Consider the following 17,185-nt stretch of genomic DNA (forward strand, 5'->3'; position numbering starts at 1 on the left):
TTGCATGCTCAACGTTAGGCACAGTTGCAGCTGTGGGTTCACACTAGCCATGACTGTCAGACCCCCCCCAGCTTGCCGTTCTTCTGCAGCTGGCATGTCTCGTGGCACGCTCACAGATAGCGGATGGGTCTGAGAAGCCAGAAGTCCTGTCCAATAACCCATGGGCAGGGAGGATGGTGGCGCCTCCCTCTGAGTTTCCAATCCGGTTTCCAATCCGGATCCTTCTGTGGCCCCATTGATGGTAAAACCTCAGTGCGTGTGCAATATTAGCTCTGGGGTGTGTGTGTCAGTCATATTAGATTGGGGTGTGTGTGTGTGATATTAGATCGGGGGGTGTCAGTCATATTAGATGTGTGTGCGTGCAATATTAGATCTCTCTGTGTGTGTGATATTAGATCGGGGGTGTCATTCCTATTAGATGTGTGTGCGTGCAATATTAGATCTGTGTGTGTGTGATATTAGATTGGGGGTGTCAGTCATATTACAGTGTGTGTGTGTGCACGAAATCAGATCTGGTGTGTGTGATATTAGATCTGGGATGTGTCTGTCAGTCATATTAGATTGGTGGGTGTGGGTGCGCGATATTAGATTTGGTGTGTGTGTGTGTGATATTAGATCGGGGGGGTATGTGTCAGTCATATTAGATTGGGGTGTGCGTGTGTGCGATATTAGATTTGGGGTGTGTGGGTTTGTGTGTATATTAGATCTGGGGTGTGTCTGTGTCAGTCATATTAGATTGGGGTGTGTGTGTGATATTACATTGAGGTGTGCGGAGTGTCAGTATTAGGAGTGTGTGTGTCATTGGATTTGGGGGAGTGCGTGTGTGAGAGTCATGTAATCATGTGTGTGTGTGTGTGAGTCAGAATAGCTCTGGGCCATGAGCGTGTGCAAATAGATTGGGGGGATGTCGGATTTGGGGCATGTGTGAAAGAGAGAGATTAGGTCTGGGGAGTATGTGTGTCATTGGAACTGGGGCGTGAGTGTATGTGTGAGAGATTAGATCTGGTGTATGTGTATCAGTCATTAGATCTGGGGTGTGTGTGTGTGTGTGAGAGAGAGAGAGAGAGAGAGATTAGATTGGGGTATGATATTGGATGGGGGTGTGTGCATCAGTCATTAGATCTGCTGTGTGGGAGAGAGATTCGATCTGGTGTGTGTGTATCAGTCATTAGATCTGGAGTGGGTTTGATATTGGATCCGGGGGGGGGTGCATGTGAGTGTGTGTGGATCAGTCGTTAGATCCGGAGTGGGAGTGATATGGGATCGGGGGGGGGAGGTGAGTGTGTGTGGATCAGTCGTTAGATCCGGAGTGGGAGTGATATGGGATCGGGGGGGGGAGGTGAGTGTGTGTGGATCAGTCGTTAGATCCGGAGTGGGAGTGATATGGGATCGGGGGGGGGGGGTGAGTGTGTGTGGATCAGTCGTTAGATCCGGAGTGGGAGTGATATGGGATCGGGGGGGGGGGTGAGTGTGTGTGGATCAGTCGTTAGATCCGGAGTGGGAGTGATATGGGATCGGGGGGGGGGTGAGTGTGTGTGGATCAGTCGTTAGATCCGGAGTGGGAGTGATATGGGATCGGGGGGGGGGGTGAGTGTGTGTGGATCAGTCGTTAGATCCGGAGTGGGAGTGATATGGGATCGGGGGGGGGGGTGAGTGTGTGTGGATCAGTCGTTAGATCCGGAGTGGGAGTGATATGGGATCGGGGGGGGGGGTGAGTGTGTGTGGATCAGTCGTTAGATCCGGAGTGGGAGTGATATGGGATCGGGGGGGGGGGTGAGTGTGTGTGGATCAGTCGTTAGATCCGGAGTGGGTGTGATATGGGATCGGGTGTGTGTGTGTCACATTGAACACAGGGTATGCAAGTCTGAGGGTGAGCGCGTGTGCACAGCCCAGGGAGCGGTGCCGCTGGCAGGGCAGCGCAGCAGCAGCCGGAGAAGGAGGGGGAGAGCAGTGAAAATATTTTCCGTGTCTTTGCCTGAAGTCATTCTGTGGTTTCTGAAAAAATGTACTGTATATTTTCAGGGCTGCGTCACATGACCGGCCGGGGTTATGAATAGCCGAGTATAATGATTTCTTCGTGAATGTTAGGAAAAAACACACACACACTCACAACCGAGGCGAAGGGAGAGACGGACCCACACGCGCCTGGGGACGGACGGACAGACGCAACCAGTTGGGAAAGTTTCCTCCACTCCAGGTGTGACCCCCACCCGTGGCTCCCAGGTGCGACTGGCTCAGGCATTGGGACTCGCGGCCGGGCTGGGGTGGGGGAGGGCGGGGAAGGCTGGGAGCTGTGATTTGTGGCTGGTTGTGGCGTCCCCGTCCCTGCCGGAGTGCGCGGGCTCTTTGGGGTGTCTGTGCCCGGCTTTGGCGGGGTGGGCAGGAGGGGAAGGCAGAGTGGGGCAAAGTGAAGGGGTGTCCGCAGGCGTGTTTGGAGTGTGGGGCTGGGGGTGGGAGTTGGGGGGGGGGCGTCTGGGGTGGGGGGGTGCGTGTATGTGTGTGGGGACAGGACACACGTGTCTCATCCCAGACGGCAGGCTCCATGCAGAATCTCACAGCTGGTCTCTGCCATCGCACCCAGTCCCCCAGCCCCATTCCCTAACCAGACCCCATTGCGACTCCAGGTCCCCACCCATCTTCCTTTCCCCGTCAATGGTCATTTTTGGGGGGTTGCTGGCTCCTTGCCTTGAAAGCTGCAGCCCCCTGGCCCCGGGGAGGTGCCAGCTCTCTTTGTGCCAGCCCTGCCCCCTCTATCCCCCCCAGCTACTTGCAGAGCTGATGGGGAGAGCCATGGCGTCTGAGCTGGTTTTGTGCCCCCTGGATGGGGGTGGATCATTCAGGGAAGGTCTGTGCTACTGGATGGGGCAGGGGGCTCGTGCCAAGTGTGTGGGGGGGAGGAGTTGTTCCTTGACCCCTCTCTGCTAGATCAGAGCTGGGGGGGGGTAGGGTGGAGGGGTTGGGGGTGGGGAGGTGCTGTGGGAGGGGAAGAAGGGGGATTTTACATCCATCCTGTGTTGGGAGGGAGGGGGAAATTTTCTTGGTGCATTTGAGGAGGGTCCCTCCTTATGCACCCTCCCCCAGGCCCGTTCCCTCAGGCCCTCACCGGGGGTCGGGGGGCAGCGCCTCAGAGCAGAGGTGTTTGTGTCAGGGTGCAGACTCCCCAGGTTGACTGCGTGGGTGGCACATGGCTCCCGTGGGGGAGGGGGAACAGTGGGGGTAGGGGCGGTTTGGGGAGGGCCTCCTTTCTGCCCCAGCCCCACTCCGACCCCCGGGGCTCGAGGCGACTCCGCCTGGTGCAGGGGGCTGGGAGTGTTGGGTCTTCTGTGAGGGAGAGAGGGGTGGGGGCTCTCCCTGCACTGGCCTAGAAGCAGCGGGGAGGGGGCGCTGTGGAGCAGGGCCGGCCCCCCTTACTGTTAGGGTGACCAGATGTCCTGTTTTTATAGGGACGGTCCCGGTTTTTGGGACTTTTTTTTATATAGGCACCTATTAACTCCCCACCCCTGTCCTGTTTTTTCACAGTTGCTATCTGGTCACCCTACTTACTGTGCCCTTGGTGCTACTCACCCCATCCTTAGTCCCCCAGGGAATGGGGGGCTGAGGGTGGGGCGTGCCTCATTAACCCCCAGTATCCAGGGTGAGAAGGGGGTCTTTCTGTCTCTCTCTCCATCCATCCCCCTACACACCTCTCTCTGGGCGTGTTTCTTTCTATCTCCTATCCTGTGTATTACAGTAGCAAGCTGAGGCCTTGGTCCCGCGGGCTCCCCGCAATGCCAGGCGCTGTACGTGCGTCTCTGCTCTCTGCCTCGTCTGTCCCTCCGCTCTCCCACGCGCACCTGGCCTTCGGGCCCTAGGAACCTATCGCAATCTCGGGCCTATTTCCGGCGGGTACCGATGGGCATCACCCTGTGGAACCGAGCCCGGGATCAGCGGGGCAAGGCTGAGTTACGGCAGCTGTGGGTCTGGCCCAGGAGGGGGTCCCGGCGGAGGTGAGGTGCACCTAGAGGCATGGACAGGAGCTCATCTGCCTTGGCTCACCCTCCGGTGATGCTGTGCCAGAGATACAGGCCAAGACCCTGCAGGTGGGTCCCGCTTGGCAAGCTGCATTAGGGATGTAGCTGTGGGAGCAGAGCTGGCTGCCTTGGGGAGCCAGCTGAGCTTGCCAGGCTGACTAGGGGATTTAGACACTCTGCTCCATTTAGCTTTTGGTCCCCCCATTGCTCTGGAAACTCTCAGCCCCAGATGCCTCCGCTTCTCTAGAGCACAGGGCAAGTCCCTGGCCACGCTGACCACCCCAGCCTATGTGCACTGGGGGGCACCCTCTGAGGGAGGAGGGGTGCCCGGCTCAGTGGCCAACACACTCCTTCAACTGTCTATTGGCATAGCCACAGGGAGGGGCCACCTGGCAGCTGAGACCAGGACTCAGAGCCATGGTACCCCAACAGGCTGGAGAGTAGCTTGTGCTCTCTTCACGCCTTGGGCTGGAGTCGATTTGCAGGCAGACTCCAGAGCCCCTGGGTCTCTGCTGGGCGGTTCATTGTTCAAGGGGCTGGCATCGTCCAGCAGAGCCCGGCGTGGTCCTAGAAGGTAGAGCACGTGGGGCCTGGCATCAGGGCGCCTGGGTTCTCTCCCCAGCTATGGCAGTGTATGTGTGGTCAGAGCGCAGGTATGGGCATCAGGACTCCTGGGTTCCATTCTCAGCGGGGGGAGGGTACATGGGCACAGCAGAGGTGTGGGTGTCAGGACGCCTGGGTTCTACCCCCTGATCTGGGAGGGAGTGTAATCCTAGAGATTGGACTGGGAGGCAGGACATCTGGGTTCGGTTTGTGGCTCTGCCCCCGACCCAGTGCATGACCGTGGGCCAAGGCCTTCCATGCCTCAGTTTCCCCATTTGTGCTCTAGCTCCCAAGGGAGGGCATGAGGCTTAATCCAGCCCTTTGCAAAGTCACTTTGGTGTCTGTGGATGATGTGTGGGGTGGGGGGGAGAAGAAATTGCTATTTCCAAGCTGCCTCCCTAAAGCCCCAACAGTGACTCCTGCCAAGTCCAGGCGGCCACTCCCCCATTTCCATCCACTCCCCTGAGCTTTGGCCTCTCACCTTGGCTCCCAGGGGCTGGTCCTGCCCCAGAAGGGGCTGTGTCTCTGTGTTGCTCCAGGACCTTATCCCCAGCCTTACCTGTTTCCTTGCTGGCCAGGATCGATTTGGAGAAATCTTCTCTCCCGCTAGCTCTGGCCCATTGAGGGCGAGTGAGCTGGAGTCCAGCCTGGCTCCTGCATTGGCTGCAGACCCCAGAGCTGCAGCATCTTTCTTGCTGGGGCACAAGCAGGAAATACCCAGCTTGACTTTCAGATCCCAAGGCAGAGTTTGAGGCGCTGGTAGTCACAGGCTGAGCTGAGCAGCATCCCAGAGAACTCTGAACACCGTGGGGCTGTTTCTGCAGAGTCCCCTTCTGCGAAAGGATCTGTACCCCACTCCCCCCTGAAACAAATGGCAGGTGTTTCCTCATCGGTTTGCTCAGATCGGGGCAACATTTGTTATCACTGGGGCATTCGGCAGAAGGGCTGGAACATAGATGATACCTCAAACACTGCTGCATTTCTCAGGTTGTGGGTATTTATTAAAGGCAAAGTGTTCTAGGAAGAGGGTGTGGAATTGTGGTTAGAACAAGGGGAGACCGGATTCCTGGGTTCTATCCCCAACTCTGGAAGGGAGTTTTTCCTAGTGGTTAGAGCAGGGGAGCCTAGAACCCAGGACTCCTGGTTCTGTCTCCCACTCTGGGAGGGGAGCTGGGTCTGGTGGATTGGAGCTGGGGGGCAGGAGTCACTGGTTCTGAGAGTGGTTAGAGCTGGAGGATCAGGACTCAGGACACCTGGCTTCTGTCCCCAACCCCACCAATGACCTCCTGGGTGACTTTATCCCTCTGTGCCTCAGTTTTCCCCCTCTGTAAAATGCGGGTGATAGAATGTACCCAGCTGGGAGGTCAAAGAGGCTGCTTGGGAAGCTCCCTGCCAGGCTATCGGAGAAGCAACACACTGTTATTACTGGGGACAGCGTGGGATCCAGCGGCAATTACCTAAACCACCCCCGCACACCCTGGCTCACAGCATAAGATCCCTGCAGTCAGGGTGAGCCCCATCCCCCAGCTGGACACTGGAGCAGCAGTTCATCTGATACAATGCTTGATCTGACCCAAGGCTGCTGGACTCTGTGTGGGCCCTACTCCTTCTGCACCCCAATGTCCTCCACATTTTTTTCACCATGCAGTGAGCCTAGCTCATTGATCTGGAATGGTCCAGGGGATCCCAACAGGCTTGGGGCGGGAGGGAGGGGGGCGGAATTGCACCAAGCATGGAGATGCAGCCACCTCTGAGGTGGGGCATGGCAGCTGTTTAACGCTGCAGGAAGATTTAGGTGAGGGAGTGAAGAAGACTCCTGAATCTGACTGAAATGACAAGGGAAATGTAGGGAGGCAGAACGGACTCACTCAAGGGGAATTTGGCGAGGGGGCTGGAGTGGGTCAAAGGATCAGCTTTATCTCTTAGCCAAGAGACCCAGATACACCAGTGAAAGTACACAGAAAGGAGGCTGTGGCCATGAGTTGTATGTGTGAGCATGAGCACCCATGCACACTCACCATCGCCCTCTACTGGCTGAAATCATAGTGGACCGACTATGAGTCATAGACCCTATACTGTTAAGAGCTGAGGGGTATTCCTCCTTAACTCAGGTGGCCGTTGGAGCGGACGGCTGTGCGTTCAAGCCCTAGCAGGGTCTGAGCAGCCCCTGGGAAGGGAAGGTCCCTATGAACGGATCACAGCACGGTTAGGTGTCCAGTGTTGTGGTTCTTAACGGTTCCGTGGTGCCCAAGTCAAGACACCGCTGAGGTGCAAGGGGTTTGGAAGCAGGACGTTAGGGAATGGCAGTTCTTGGGACGGGGGACCGAGGCCTGAGATCCCAGTGTCCAGACCCCAGTATAGTTGGCTAACACAACGTTCCAGCTGCAGGATCTCTCTTGCTGGGGATGGCATTTGAGCAGGCAGACCAGGCCAAGCTCTCAGCCCCGGCCCAGCTCTCAGCCCCCAGGGCAGAGTCTGAGGCGCAGGAACTAAAGACGGTGCCAGGGCTACATGGGCATCATTCAGTTTAGCAACGGTTGAACTCCTGACTCACATCCTGAATACAAATATTGTCTTCTCACTAGACTCCCCCATGAAGGGCCCAAGTAGCGTTCAGAGGAGAACTCAGGAGACCCCGTCCCAGCTCTGCCCCTGAGGGACTTGCCCTTCCCCTCCTCTGTCTGGATTGTGAGGGACGGGGGCTGTCTCTGACCCTGTGTCTGGGCAGCGCCCGGCACAATGGGATCCTGCTCTAGGGTAGGCCCTTGAAGCTATCAGTACTGCAGCTCCTCGCCATGGCTCAGGGCATGGCGGGTTTCAAGCTGCACCTGAGGACTCGGAACACTGTCTGAGCTGAGGGGGAGCAAGTCACCTCTTTGAAGGCCTTCACTGCTCCTTTCTGCTCTACCCAAGGACCCCGGTGTGACCCACAATCCCCCCCACCCAGCAGGCAGGACTATCCCCGTTCTATAGCGAGGCACAGAGAAGCTAAGTGACATGACCAAGGGCATGCAGGAGTCTGTGGGAGAGCAGGAATTGAGCCTGACTCTCTTAAGAGCCAGGCTAGTGGTCTCAGCACTGGGCCATCCCTGCCAGCTGGGGCTGGGTCCCTGGGCTGTGGTAGGCCTGGTCTACAGGGGAAAGGTTTTGTTTGGTGTCTGCCAAGGTGTGCATGGAAACTGACCTACTTCTCCTGGTCCCACTTTCCCCCGCAGGGACATTCTCCTCCCAGCGTAACTCCACCTGCATAGTGCCACCCGGGGCACTGAGGCCCACAGCCCTGCGTCATCTCCCACGCTGCTATGACCCACCCCAGGGAAGATCCGCTGCCCTTGCTCCCCACCATTTCTCCTCCAGCCCCGTTCACGTTGGCTTCGCTCTCCCAGAGATGCCAGGCGCTGCATGGACGCCCCACGAGAGCCACTTCCTGCCTCAGGGAACCTGCGGTCCAAATGGACACGGGAGGGATGGGACGCAGCAGCAAAGCGAGGGGAAGGGGCTTGCCCCAGGCTACCGGCAGAGCTGGGAATTGACCCCAGGGGTCCTGGGCACCAGTGCCCTAGTTGCTAGCCCAGGCTGCTGCTCAACCCATTCACCAGGTGCTCTAACAGGGAGGGGCACTGGCCTAGCAGCCAGGACACCTGGGTTCTATTCCTGACTCTGCCGCTGACTCACTGACCTTGTGCAACCCGCCCACTTCCCCTTCTTTGTGCCTCAGTTTCCCTGTCTGTAACCCTGGGATAATGACACCTTGAGGGAAGAGCCTGTTCCTCCCGATGCCAGGTGTTCTTCTTGTAGAAGGCAGTTGCGGCCCCACCTCTCTCTGGCTGCTCACGCCCAGGGAGCTGCTGCCCCATTCCCACGCCAACTCACAGTTCCCGCCCCGCCCGGCGTCCTGGCTCCGGCTAAACTCTTGCCATACCAGGCCCTCTGGCTGGGCTATAGGAGAGAGGTGTGGGCATGCCCAATGGGGGTGTTAAACCCCATCCCGACGGTGGCTCTGCAGGGACATGGGGGCCGAGATCAGAGAGGCTGCAGCCCAGCAGGAAGGGGAGTGGTGGGGGGGGGGAGCTGGGAGCCAGGACTCCTGGGTTCTTTCCCCAGCTCTGCTCTGATTCGCTGTGGGAGTTGCTTCCCTCCTGTGTGCCTTGGTTTCCCATTGAGCCCTTCCCAGGAGGGCTGTAAGGCTCTGTAAGTGTTGGGCAGGTGCTTTGAGATCTCAGGACAGGCCAGCCCAGTGGTGTCACTATCCCAGTGAGCTGAGGGGCTGGGAGCTCTGGGGTTCCCTGGTGCTTGGAGGCCTGTGCCTGGGACCTTCCCTGGGGCATGGTGCGGCCCTGCCCCGCTCGAAGAAGCCTTGGGAAGTTCTTGGGAAGAACTGCTGGAGGAGGCCGTGGGCTGGACCGGGAGGCGAGGGAGGTGTCTCTCCTGTCTGCCACTGCAGCCTCGTGACTCAGCCACCTCGGGTCTTGGCCGAGCTCCCTGGCCAGTCACAACCGAAACTGCGGCACTGCGGGCAGCAGGCTGGGCGCTGCCAAAGCCGGGCAGTAGCCTCCCCTCACAGCCTGGTATCAGCCCAGGTTCCAGTCCCCAACCAGAACCACCAGCGCCAGGGTTCACTCTGCCAGCCCCTGACAGCAGCTGGATCTGCCTGCTGGGCCACCGGCGCCAGCCCCTCACCTGCCCCCGCATGCCAGGAACAAGCCCATTCCAGGCCCCCCTTGCTCACCCACCGGGGCTGCCGAAGCCAGATGTCAGTGCTAAAATTACTCCCGGCCCGGGCGGGGAGCTGGGGGTGGGGAGCTGCGCTCAGCCGTCCCTGCCCGGCTGGCTGGGAGACAGGCCCCGGCTTGCTGGCTGGGTTTTTTTTATTATTTTTATTATTATTTTTTTTTTAAAGGAGCTAATTCGGTCATGGAAAAAGGTTTGGGTGGAAATACCTTCCCCAGACGTGTGAGTGGAGGCAGTAAATGGGAGCTTTGTTCGGCGGCTGGGCTGGGAGGCCCAGCCCAGCACGGCAGGGAGAGGGGCTCCGAGGCCAATCCCAGCCCCCCTGTGTTCTTAAAGCCCCTCCACGGTCAGAAACCCCCCGCCCCCATGGAGCCAGAGCCCTCGGGGGAGCTGAATCTCCCCCCTCCGGCTGGCGCGGAAGTCCAGCTGGCTCCACGGAGCCGGGCGGCAGTGGGTCTTTGTGTGGTGTCAGGCTCCGGGCTGTTTGGCGCTCTGGGCTGGCCTAGCTTGAGGCAGTGAGGTCCAGTGGCTAGAGCACTGGGTTGGGACTCAGCAGACCTGGCCTTGGCTCTGCCGCTGACCTTGGGCCCGTCTTTGATCCTCTCTCTCTAGTTAGGCGCTGAGCTGTCCGGGGCAGAAACCGGGTCTTACTCTGCGGCCGTGCAGCACCTGACACAAAGGGCCCTGAGCTCGGGTGAGGTCTCTGCTACCTTATAATCATCTGGGTTTTGGGTCAGCCCCTCTCCATCCTTGGCTGGGGTCAGTTACCCTGGGCTGATTCTGCTGGTCCTGGGTCACCTGAGTTTGGGGAGGGCTCCCAGGCATCTCTGACCCTCTCTCATTTCCCCAAACGTCCCTCCATGGTGAGAATTCTCCTTGTTTTTCAGACAGGGACAAAGAGGCAACGGGAGTGGGGTCTAGTGGTGAGAGCAGAGGAGTGGGAGTCTCGACACCTGGGGTTCTGTGCTCAGCATGGGGAGGGGAGTGTTCTTTAGTGGTTGGAGCGTGGGGGACGGGGGGACTTAGACTCCTGGGTTCTATGCTTGGGAGGGGACTGTGGTCTAGTGGTTAGAGTGGTGCCATCCAGAAGCCAGGACTCCTGGGCTCTATTCCCAGCTTCCTACTGACTCACTCTGTGACCTCAGATAAATCCCTTCCTCTCTCTCGCTCGCTCTCTGACTCAGTTTCCCCACCTGTAGCTCAGAAGTGACTCTCACCCATCACCCTGAGGGCTGTGGGATTTAGGCCACATACCTCTTTGGTACCTCTTTAACTACAGCCGTTTAGAAATTAGTGCAGTGAAAGTGGGTCAATCCCGTTGTGTGGTTGCAGGTCTAAACATCTTTATACTGGTATAACTGGGTCCCCACTGGGCTGGGTCGTACCCCTTCAGCTGTCCTGGTATGGCTAAGTTGGTCCCCAAACTGTAGAGCAGGCCTTAATAAACGCCTGCAAAGAGCTTTGAGATCCTCCAGGCTTCAGGGGCGGGGGGAAATGCAAATGACTTACTAATGAACATTTGTGGTACGTCCACACTGCGTTGTAAACCTGGGTCTGGGGGATTTGGGCTTGTGCACACGCTGTTTCCAACCTCCCACTTGAGTGTCCGCACTGCATTGTGAACCTGGGTTCACAATTGCTGGTCCCGGCTCTCTCAGCCGTGTTAACATGTCCACACCGCACAGACCCTCCGACTCAGGGCTGCGACTTGACTTTCGTCCGCACTGCAGAGTGACTTGCCTCTTGGCTTCTGGTTCGAGCCCTCGGAGCTTGGCTTGGACCCATGTGGATGGCGCTGACAGTGGGGAATCGGTCTGCTGCGGGAAAAGGAACAGGCCCTGCTTCCCACCCCATCTTGGTCAGTGCCAGAGCTCTGGCTCAGGGCGTTACTGATGCCCCCTGTTGGCTGATCGCGCCCAATGCCACCCTCTGCCCCAGGACAGGGCTTTAAAGATGGCCAAGAAGCTCCAGCCTGGCCCCAGAAATGCTGGCGGTTGCCAGGGGCTGGCTGCTACTTTCCCATCAGCCCGGCCAGCGAAGGGTTCAAGCCCAGTCCAGACCCCAGAGCCCCGCTGGATTTCGGGCTGGGCTGGCTGGCTCTAATTTGGGGTGAGGTTCGGGCCGGGCCTGTTCCCCGTGCAGCCGGGATCCCTGCTGGGGCGGAAGGGGTTAGATGCCGTGGCTGCGCTCAGGAATGCGGTGCTGCGAGTCGGGGAAGAACCTGCATGCGCCCAGGTGCTCCACGGGGCTGGGTTTGTTTTTGTTGCCTAAGCCTGTGGGTTTGGTTCCTACTGGGCACGGGAGAGCAGGTTCTGGCTCTTCCCCACCCCCACCCCGTGTGTTCGGGCCCAGCCACACCCACTGGAATAAGGGCCTGGCATGGCAGCTGCGGGCAGGGAGAAAAGAGATATACTCCTCCTTCCCCCAGCTACACCTAAACACACACACACACACACACACAGAGCAAACACACATACCCAGCTCAACACAGACACACTCCCACACCCCCAGCAAACACACATACACACACACGGCTCAACATAGACACACTCCCACACCCCCAGCAAACACACACACACGGCTCAACATAGACACACTCCCACACCCCCAGCAAACACACACACACAGCTCAACATAGACACACTCCCACACCCCCAGCAAACACACACACATGGCTCAACACAGACACACTCCCACACCCCCAGCAAACACACACACATGGCTCAACACAGACACACTCCCACACCCCCAGCAAACACACACACACACGGCTCAACACAGACACACTCCCACACCCCCAGCAAACACACACACACACGGCTCAACACAGACACACTCCCACACCCCCAGCAAACACACACACACGGCTCAACATAGACACACTCCCACACCCCCAGCAAACACACACACACACGGCTCAACACAGACACACTCCCACACCCCCAGCAAACACACACACACGGCTCAACATAGACACACTCCCACACCCCCAGCAAACACACACACACGGCTCAACATAGACACACTCCCACACCCCCAGCAAACACACACACATGGCTCAACACAGACACACTCCCACACCCCCAGCAAACACACACACATGGCTCAACACAGACACACTCCCACACCCCCAGCAAACACACATACACACACACGGCTCAACATAGACACACTCCCACACCCCCAGCAAACACACACACACGGCTCAACATAGACACACTCCCACACCCCCAGCAAACACACACACACACGGCTCAACACAGACACACTCCCACACCCCCAGCAAACACACACACACACGGCTCAACACAGACACACTCCCACACCCCCAGCAAACACACACACACGGCTCAACATAGACACACTCCCACACCCCCAGCAAACACACACACATGGCTCAACACAGACACACTCCCACACCCCCAGCAAACACACACACACACGGCTCAACACAGACACACTCCCACACCCCCAGCAAACACACACACACACGGCTCAACACAGACACACTCCCACACCCCCAGCAAACACACACACACGGCTCAACATAGACACACTCCCACACCCCTAGCAAACACACACACACGGCTCAACATAGACACACTCCCACACCCCCAGCAAACACACACACACACGGCTCAACATAGACACACTCCCACACCCCCAGCAAACACACACACACACGGCTCAACACAGACACACTCCCACACCCCCAGCAAACACACACACACGGCTCAACACAGACACACTCCAACACTCCCCAATCAACACAACACTCCAACACGCACACGCACACACACGAGTCCAACAGACACCTACCAATATTTACACTCACATATCCCAGCACACACACACATCACCCCCCCCAACCTCAGAACAGACTCATCAACAAACACACCAACCCCAACAAAATCACACACACCAGCCCCACAGACACACACACTGATACATCTACACACACGCCAACCCCAACACACCCTCACCGACATACCCAAAGACACCCCCTCCCCCCACATTCCTGCTGCAAGCACTAGACAACCCTGCCCCTTGCAGAATCAGGCACCAAACCCAGGAGTCCAGGCTCCCAGCCCCCCACCCCGTCTCTAAGGGCCCAATAGTGCTAAGAGCTCCCGGCCACAGGCTGAAAATGTTCTGAAAATCCAGCTCGTCACCGGTGCCTAACTGGGAGCTGAGCCTCTCTGGAAATCCGGCTCCTGCAGTGCCAGCGGTAAGAGACAAGACTTCCCTGGGTGGCAATTCCCGTCTCTCCCTTACAAATACCTTTCCCTGCAGTCCTAACCTGCCGCCACCCACAGCCCCCATTACAGTCTAATTATTGTCTCCCTTGCCAGGAACAGTTTGTTGAGAAAGTGGAAAATCTGTATTTATTTTCCCACCTTCAAGTAGCTTTTTAAAAGCAACAACAAAAAAATACAAACCCACAAACCCAAAGCAGGCCCAGCTCAGTGGATTCCACCCGGCCTCCCCTCCCCACCTCCCGAAAATCCCCCACCCCACCCCACCCCACCCTACAAGCTGGAACGGCTTGCAAACCCCAGAGGGGAAATATTTCTGAGGACGCCGTGGCAAGGGGGTTAGGTTGGAATGTGCCGCACTCCACCTCCGCTAGCTTTGCTGCCAGTGTCCTAATGGGGAGGGTGTGGAGCAGGCGGCTGTGGGTCACAGGGGCAAATTGAAATCGCTGTCAGCAGTCCTGTGAGGTTCAACAGGGCCAGGAGCTGGCCTAGAGCAGAGAGGAAGGACGGATGCTAGCCCAAGGCCTGGCTTCAAGCTATTTAGGCATAGCAGCTCTGAGCCTCAGTTTTCCCATCTGCACAATGGGCAGAACAGCCCTGCCCTGCCTCACATGGGGGGGGTTGGGAGGAGAAATCCTTTAAAGACTGAGAGGTATTCGGACACCACAGCATAGGTGGAGGTCCTAGACAGACTGGAAACCCAAGATCAGCTGCATGGCCTAGCGGCTGGGGCCTTAGATTAGGACCCGGAGACATAGGTTCTGTTCCTGGCCTTGCCAGTGCCTGTTTCTGTGTGTCTGGGCGTGATACTCTGAGCTCCATGGGGGCGGGGGGGGGGAGGGGGAGGCGCGGCAGCGGAATGGCACCTTCCAATGCCAGGCCCTGGCCCCGCTGAAGAGTGGCTGTGTCTGGCTCTCAGTGGGAAATACACCTGCCTCCGCGCACAGCTCGGCCCCAGTCTTTGTGCCTGTCACCTGCCCCCCAGCTGCATTAGCCCCATGGCTTAAGTAGCAGCTTGGAGTGACGGTCCGTGCTGAGCCGGGCCGTTCCAGGGTGCACCGGGACCTCGCCGGACTCCGCTGCCCGGCGGCCAGAGCCACCCGTTCACATGCACGTGGCTCCGAGCTAGCAGCTTGTCTGCTCCAGAGGAATGTCCCTCCCGAGGGCTCTGGGACGCCCTGCTGGTTCCCGGGTGTGCCGGAGTGGACGTGCTTTCTGCTGGGTTCAGTGCTGTTCCCCCGGGCCAGCGCGGAGCCCCCTGGAAACCTTTGACCCTTTTCCTGGCCCCATCCCAAAGTCCCGCCAGATCTCCCAGCCTCCCCGGCGTCATGGGATAGGTACCCAGAGGCCAATGCCAGTCAGATGGGTCGGAAAGGGGGCAAAAGGGCCCTGGCTCTTACGCCACGTGACCCCATTGCAGTGGAGGCTCTGAGCACTTGGGCCCAGTTCCTCAGAGGTGCATAGGTGCCTAACTCCCAGAGGAGCTCTCTGAGGAGCTGGCCTTGAGTCCTCACACTGGTTCATTCCACTAGCGCAGAAGCAGCGTGGAAGGCACTGGTACTGTTATCCCAGGCACCATGCTCAGCAGCCCCTTGGCAGGCAGAGCTGGAGGGGGGACGTTTGCGTCAAATCCCTTGGGAGGGAGGCGGGCGGAAAATCCACATCTCTCTTTTTCTGTTACCAAAAAATATAGCCCTGGGTTTGAGCGGGGTACGGCTGCGGGCTGCTTGGCCTCCCTAGCTGAACATCACAGCCCAGGCTGCTCCGAGGGACCAGAGCCCAAAGGGCCGAACTGGGCAGATCGGGCCGGCGCAGACCTGGGTTTTCCCTGCTCTGGCGAGTCACTTCCCCGCCTGCCCGGGCTTCATTCCTCGGACCGTCTCCTCCCTGCTCTGTGACTGGGAAGTGCCTGGCATAGCTTTGCCCTGGTCTGAGTGAGGGCCTCTGGGCACTCCCGCCATACAGAAAATGGTCACAGCAGAGATGAAGCTCTCTCCAGTCTGGGCGGAGCGTGGGCGGTGGCCACGCCAAGGAGGTTCGCGTCAAAGGCCAGGTTGGCACCACGGCGTGAAGAGGTGGGATCCCTGGTTGGCGTCGCTGCGTTCACAGAAGCCCCTGGTGCAGCAGACGCTGGAGGCTCGAATAAGCGACAGCAGCGCACGGTGAGGCGTTGCCGGTCGAAGCTACGTCCGCCCCGGGGGGTCCTTTGCTGGGGCAGCCACACTGGCAGGCATGCGCTGTGAGGCCTACCCCAAACAGCCTGGGTTTGCTGCAAGCATCGACTCCCCTCAGACGCACGGAGCGAAACCTCCTCTGGGCTTTTCCAAGGCTGGGGCGAGCGCCTTGTCTGCACCACGCCGAGGGTGGGAGAAGCCAGCGCCGCTGAGTGTGATCCCATTGTGTTCCGGCTGAGAACGGCAAACTTGTGACGTGATGGAGGCCGCCCCTGCGTGGATGTAACCTGCGATCCCCCAAGTGGTTGGAAAGCAGCCCCACAGCTGACCCGCTCCCCTCCCCCCGCCAGCCCAGCCCAGAGTCTAGAGAGAAAGCGGGGGGCCCTATCTCTGCAGAGGGGTATCTGTGAGCTGGTTCTCTCGCTGGTTTCCATGGGCTGGACACCTTGGCCTGACAGCACATTTATTTTTGGAACCCGGGCTCCAAGAGGCCCTCACATATGGAAAAGCTTACGGAAACGGAGCCCTTACGTGAGCGGCTCACTTGAAATCTCATGGCTTTCGCTACACAGGCCGCTTGGCAGGGTCCTCCGCAGCAGGGGGAACGGAGCCATGGGCCAGCGAGCTCTTGGATTTTTAAAGGCACCCAACACTATCCTCTCGCCCCAGTAGGATGTATGCACAGGCCTGTTCGGAGAGATGACTGGCCTCTAGGGCTGTTTGTGCCACTGGGCTGGGTGCCTGCTAGAGCCATGTCAGGGCACTGCTGCGGGGAAGTTCACAGCGCTGGTGTCCCAGCTGGGCACTGCTGAGGGGAAGTTCACAGCGCTGGTGTCCCGGCTGGGCACTGCTGCTGGGAAGCTCACACATGAAGCTTGTGAGCCAGTGTGCAACGATCGTCCCCGCCGTCTTGCGCCAGCATGATGCACATCAGCATCCTCCTCACGGGACGCTAGTTTCCTCCACTTTATATCCTCCAGTCTCCTGCCTGGCTCAACACTCCAGCTTCCCACGTTCACCAGTGGGGGCACCACATGGCAGGTCATCCCTAGGGATAGCTTGGACCTCAGCACCCTGGGCCTTTAGGACAGAGATGCGGGGTGCAGCCCCCTGCCTACTCCGTGGGGATCTGCAGGGTGATGGGGCCAAATTTACCCCCTGACTGCACTGTGGATCTGGATCTGACCCGTGGGGCTCAAAGCAAGGAAGCCCCCGGCAAACTGTGACCCCAGATCAGAAGGGGAAGAAGTGGATTTCCCTACTGGGTGACAACAGTCCCCCACCACTGGGGTGAGCATCAGGGCCTCTCTTCTCTGCAGCGGGATGAGGTTGACCCTCCCCAATCCAAGCACAGCCCCTGCCCGCCTCTCCCCCTCCCCCGAGACCAAGCACCCAGGCCTCTCCCTCAGCT

The 17,185-nt window shown here is 58.6% G+C and overlaps 1 protein-coding gene across 2 annotated transcripts in view; it reads left to right on the forward strand.

The window, feature by feature from the left end:
• Positions 1-2,072: 2,072 nt before the first annotated feature.
• Positions 2,073-17,185, forward strand: part of RARG (retinoic acid receptor gamma) — a 65,440-nt gene continuing 50,327 nt past the window's right edge. Inside the window, exon 1 of one of the 2 annotated variants that reach the window (XM_084610770.1) lies at positions 2,073-2,223. The gene's annotated coding sequence lies outside the window, so the exon portion shown is untranslated. The remainder of the gene's footprint in view (positions 2,224-17,185) is intronic. The other variant, XM_084610771.1, reaches the window with a different exon arrangement.

This window comes from Lepidochelys olivacea, assembly GCF_965140295.1.
Source record: "Lepidochelys olivacea isolate rLepOli2 genome assembly, chromosome: 20".
Classification (NCBI taxonomy): Eukaryota; Metazoa; Chordata; order Testudines; family Cheloniidae; genus Lepidochelys; species Lepidochelys olivacea.